Source organism: Hylobates moloch, unplaced genomic scaffold, assembly GCF_009828535.3.
Source record: "Hylobates moloch isolate HMO894 unplaced genomic scaffold, HMol_V3 SCAFFOLD_5, whole genome shotgun sequence".
Lineage (NCBI taxonomy): Eukaryota > Metazoa > Chordata > Mammalia > Primates > Hylobatidae > Hylobates > Hylobates moloch.
In genome coordinates this window covers 76,652,382-76,658,381 of record NW_026652280.1, presented here as the reverse complement: position 1 = coordinate 76,658,381, position 6,000 = coordinate 76,652,382, and positions in this window count along the sequence as shown.

Sequence of the window (6,000 nt, the reverse complement as noted above, 5' to 3'; positions counted from 1 at the left end):
TCCACCTGTTTCATTGTCGCTACAGTAGAGATTGCCATCAACCTCCTAGAAAGTTGTGTCATTAAATAAGGTATGAGAAGGCTTCTATCAGTCTTTGGCATACAGTTGGTACTCAATAAATCTTAGTAAATATTCCCTTCTCTTCTGAGTAAGATTGCACATTGGGATTTGAGGAGCACGGGGAACACCTCCTCCTACCATTGGCACTACAACAAATACTACTAATAATAATAACAAAATCTAATATTTATTGAGTTCTCACCATGTGTCCATTACTCTTACAAGTGCTTTACAGGCTTTCTCTCATTTAAACCAGACAATAACCTTATGAGATAGGCAGCATTATTATGCCTATATTATGGATAAAAATAGAGTCAGAATTTATAATCAAGTTTTCTTCTTTTTCTTTTTTTTTTTTTTTTTTTTTTTTTTTGAGACAAAGTTTCACTCTGTCACCCAGGCTGGAGTGTACTGGTGTGATCTTGGCTCACTGCAACCTCTGCCACCCAGGTTCAAGTGATTCTCATGCCTCAGCCTCCCCAGTAGCTGGGATTATAGGTATGTGCCACCATGCCCAGCTAATTTTTGTATTTTTAGTAGAGACGAGGTTTCACCATGTTGGCCAGGCTGGTTCGAACTCCTGACCTCAAGTGATCTGCCCTCCTCGGCCTCCCAAAGTGTTGGGATTACAGGTGTAAGCCACTGTGCCTGGCCTATAATAAAGTTTTCATGACTCCAAAGTTTGCATTCTTAACAACTATGCTTCATTCATTGACATTTGTAAAGACCTTGGCTGGGCACAGTTGTTCACGCCTGTGATCCCAGAACTTTGGGAGGCAGAGGTGGAAGGTTCACTTGAGCTGAGGAGTTCAAGACCAGCCTGGGCAACATAGTGAGACCTATTTCTACAAATATAAAAATTAAAAAAAATTAGCTGGGCATGTTGGCTCCCACCTGTGGTCTCAGATACTCAGAAGACTGAAGCAGAAAGATTGCTTGGGCCCATGAGGTTGAGGCGGCAGTGAGACACGATTGCACCACTGCTCTCCAGCCTGGGTGACACAGCGAGACCCTTTCTCAAAAAATTTAAAAAATAAATAAAAATAATTTAAAAGACCTCCTATATCAGCGAATTGTTTTACCAATTTAGACTCCTCTCAGCCATGTATCAGTAGCTTTTCCAACATATTATTAGACAATAGCATTGAAAATTTTTTGGCTAACTTGGTAAGCCCAAAAAGTGGAAATACGTTATTGTTTTATTTGCACTTATTACTAGCAAGAGTAAACAATTTTCCATATATTTATTTGTTGTATAACCACTTTTATTAATTATCTGTTCAAGTCTTCTGGCTATATAGGTATATATATGACATGTATATGTATATATCAGCTTTTCATATAATGAACACATTTAATGATTTGTCATATCTGCTGAAAATATTTTGCCATTTTTTGAATATCTCATTTTGTTTATGTAGGTAACTTTTAATGCCTGTGCACGCTATCTTTTCCTTCTTGATTTACTCAATTATTTAGAAGTTTGTAAGTTACAAAAATGGAAATACAAGCCACAGACTGAAAGAAATATTTGCAGAACACTTATCTGATAGGCCAGGTGCTATAGCTCATGCCCATAATCCTGGCACTTTGTGTGTTTTTTTGTTTTTTGGTTTTTTTTGTTTTTTTTTCTAAATGAACATTGAGTTTATTTATTTATTGACATTTTTCCCTTTCCAACTTTTATTTTAGGTTTAGGGGATACATGTGCAGGTTTGTGACATGGGTAAATTGTGTGTTGCGGGGGTTTGGTATATAAATAATCTTGTCACCCATTTAATGAGCATAGTACCCAATAGGTAGTTTTTCAGTCCTCACCCTCCTCTCACTCTCCACCCTTAAGTAGGCTCTGGTGTCTATTGTTCCCTTCTTTGTGTCCATGTGTACTCAGTGTTTAGCTTCCACTTGTAAGTAAGGACATGCAGTATTTGGTTTTCTGTTCCTGCATTAATTCTCTCAGGATAATGGCCTCTAGCTCCAGCCATGTTGTCGCAAAAGAAATGATTTTGTTCTTTTTTATGGCTGTGTAGTATTCCACAGTGTATATGTACCACATTTTCTTTTTCAAGTCTGCTGTTGATGGGCATCTAGATTGATTGCGGCACTATTCACAATAGCAAAGACTTGGAACCAACCCAAATGTCCAACAATGATAGACTAGATTAAGAAAATGTGGCACATATACACCATGGAATACTATGCAGCCATAAAAAATGATGAGTTCATGTCCTTCGTAGGGACATGGATGAAGCTGGAAACCATCATTCTCAGCAAACTATCGCAAGGACAAAAAACCAAACACTGCATGTTCTCACTCATAGGTGGGAATTGAACAATGAGAACACATGGACACAGGAAGGGGAACATCACACACCGGGGACTGTTGTGGGGTCGGGGGAGGGGGGAGGGACAGCATTAGGAGATATACCTAATACTAAATGACGAGTTAATGGGTGCAGCACACCAACATGGCACATGTATACATATGTAACAAACCTGCACGTTGTGCACATGTACCCTAAAACTTAAAGTATAATAAAAATAAAATAAAATAAAATGAAATGAAAAGAACTATCATTCAATCCAGCAATCCCGTTACTGGGTACATACCCAAAGGAATAAAAATCATTCTATCATAAAGACACATGCACATGTAAGTTCATCTCAGCACTATTCACAATAGCAAAGACATGGAATCCTAGCACTTTGAGAAGCTGAGGCAGGACGATCACTCAAGCCCAGGAATTCAAGACCAGCCTGGGCAATATAGTGAGACTATAGTCCCAGCTACTCAGGAGGCTGAGACAAGAGGATCCCTTAAGCCCAGGAGGTCAAGGCTGCACTCCAGACTGGTTGACAGAGTGAGACCCTGTCTGGAAAACAGCCAGCCTCAGTGGCTCACGCCTGTAATCCCAGCACTTTGGGAGGCCGAGGCAGGCAAATCACCTGAGGTCAGGAGTTTGAGACCAGCCTGGACAACATGGTGAAATCCCATCTCTACTACAAATACAAGTTAGCCAGTCATGATGGCACATGCCTGTAATCCCAGCTATTCAGGAGGCTGAGGCATGAGAATCGCTTGAACCTGGGAGGCAGAGGTTGCAGTGAGCCAAGATCACACCACTGCACTCCAGCCTGGGCGACAGAGCGAGACTCCATTAAAAAAAAAAAGAAAATCCACTTATCTGATAAAGGATTGGTATCCAAAATATATGAACTTTTAAAACTTAATAAAAAATTTAAAAAGGGCAAAAGATCTGAAAACTTTACTAAAGAAGATATAAAGATGATAGATATGCAGATGAAAAGATGCTCAGCACCATACATAATTAGGAGACTGCAAATCAAGGCAATGATGAGAGAGAAAACAACAGGAACGAGATACCACTACACATCTATTAGAACGACTGAAATCCAAAACACAAATATTTACACCAAGTGCTAGAGAGGATGGGGAACGGCAGGAACTCTCCCTCACTGCTGGAGGAAAAGGCAATTTCAGTTTACAAAGCTAAGCACAGGCTTACCATATGACTCAGGAATTGTGCTCTGTACTAGTCTGTTCTCACACTGCTATAAAGAAATACCTGAAACTGGGTAGTTTATAAAGAAAAGAGGTTTAATTGTCTCATGGTTCTGCAGGCTGTACAGGTTTCTGCTTCTGGGAGGCCTCGGGCAACTTAGAATCATGGCAGACGGCAAAGGGGAAGCTGGCACATCTTACATGGCTGGAGCAGAAGGAAGACAGTGAAGGAAGTGGTGCTACACATTTTTAAACAATGAGATCTCATGAGAACTCACTCATTTTCATGAGAACAGCAAGAGGGAAATCTACCCCCATGATCCAATCACCTTCCACCAAGCCCCTCCTCCAACACTGGGGATTACAATTCGAGATGAGATTTGGGTGGGACACAAATCCATACCATATCATGCTCCTTGGTATTTACTCAAATTAATTGAAAACTTACATCCTCACAAAATCCTGCACATGAATGTTTACAGCAGTTTTATTCATAATTGCTAAAATTTAGAAGCACCCAAGATGTTTTTGGTTTTGTTTATCCAGGTAAATGGATAAACTGTGGTACAGCCATACAATGGAATATTATTGAGCAATAAGAAGAAATGAGCTATCAAACCATAACATGACAGGAAAGAGCCTCAAATGCTATTTCTAAGTAAAAGAACCCGATCTGAAAAGACTACATAGTCTAATCTTTCTGGAAAATAATTTAGTACTGTATATCAAGAGTCTTAAAAATGTTCATAATTTCTATCCCAGCAATTCCTCTTCTAAGGAAAAAATCCAGAAGAAGAAGTTTAGGCACAAAGATGTTTATTACAGCATATTTATAATACTATACATAGGTATTACACTTAAGTATCCAACAATTGAGCAAAAGTTACATAATAGTATATTCATTTAATTAAATATCATGCAGCCACGAAAAGAAAATACGATTTTGAAGAATTGGGAAATGTTATAAAACAAGGTTAGGCAAAGAAAAGCAGGTAACTGTGTTGTATATATTGTATAATTTCTATTTTTTAAAAAATAGAAAAACACTAGATGAAAGGATGCCAGAATGTTAACAATGGTTGCCTCTGGATGGCAGGAACTAGGATTATAATTAACTTAGCCTCTACTTAAAAAAAAAACACTTGCTGTACTTTCTTATTTATTTATTTAAAGATGGGGTCTCACTCTGTCACCCTGGCTGTGCAGTGGTGTGATCATGGCTCACAGCAGGTTCAACCTTCTGGGTTCAAGGGATCCTCCTGCCTCAGTCTGCCAAGTAGCTGGGAGTACAGGTACATGCCACCACACCTGACTAATTTATTTTTTTGTAGAGACAGGGATCTCACTATGTTGCCCAGGCTGGTCTTGAACTCCTAGGCTCAAGTAATCCTCCCACCTCGGCCTCCCGAAGTGCTGAGATAACAGACATGACCCACTGTGCTTGGCCCTTTCTGAACTCTCTAAATTATTTTCAATTATTACATTTTTTAAATTGTTTATAGCTAGTAAAAATAATAAGTTACTCAATATGACCTTCTCTGCTCTGTCATCAGTTTGTTGTTTGTTTGTTTGTTTTTGAGACAGAGTCTCACTCACTCTGTCACTCAAGTTGGAGTGCAGTGATACAATCTTGGCTCACTGCAACCTCCACCTCCTGAGCCATTCTTCTGCCTCAGCCTCCCAAGTAGCTGGGAATACAAGAATGCACCACCACACCCAGCTAATTTTTTGTATTTTTAGTAGAGACAGGATTTCACCATGTTGGCCAGGCTGGTCTCAAACTCCTAACTTCAAGTAATCTGCTCACCTCGGCCTCCCAAAGTGCTAGAATTGTAGGCGTGAGCCACTGCGCCCAGCCCTGTCATCAGTTTTGTACCTCAAAGAAGTACCTGGACTTGCTGGGATGTAAGCTTAACTCTGCAAAGCTTTTTACTATATCCTAATTAGAGGCACTTACAAGGCACTCTAAGTCTGGACCGCTGGCTACCACACAGGAATAATAACACACCTGGATGCAAACATGCAGAAGCACGAGACATCTTGTATGGTGGAAAGCCACAACTCCAGAAGAGGGAAAGTTCCAGTCTGAACTGGGGGAAGATGAGTACAGAAATAATTGATTAGAGATGGACAGAAAGAAGGAGGGAAGTGCAGCTCTCTGGGACATGACTTGGCTTTCTGAATTCAGAACTATACCTGAAAATGAAGGAGACCTGGGCCCACTGTCAGACTCTAGTGCTTCTCCATGAAGGGGCTTCACTTTAGCCCTAGAGGAACGCAGTTGTTCTCTTTAGATAACAACCAGGACTCCAGAGTTTGAACCCCTGTAGCAGGAGTTAAGTGGCTGAGAGCGGAAGATGAGATAGACTATGAAGATAAGCTGAGTCTTTAGGGCAGAACTTCTCAAATCTTAGTGA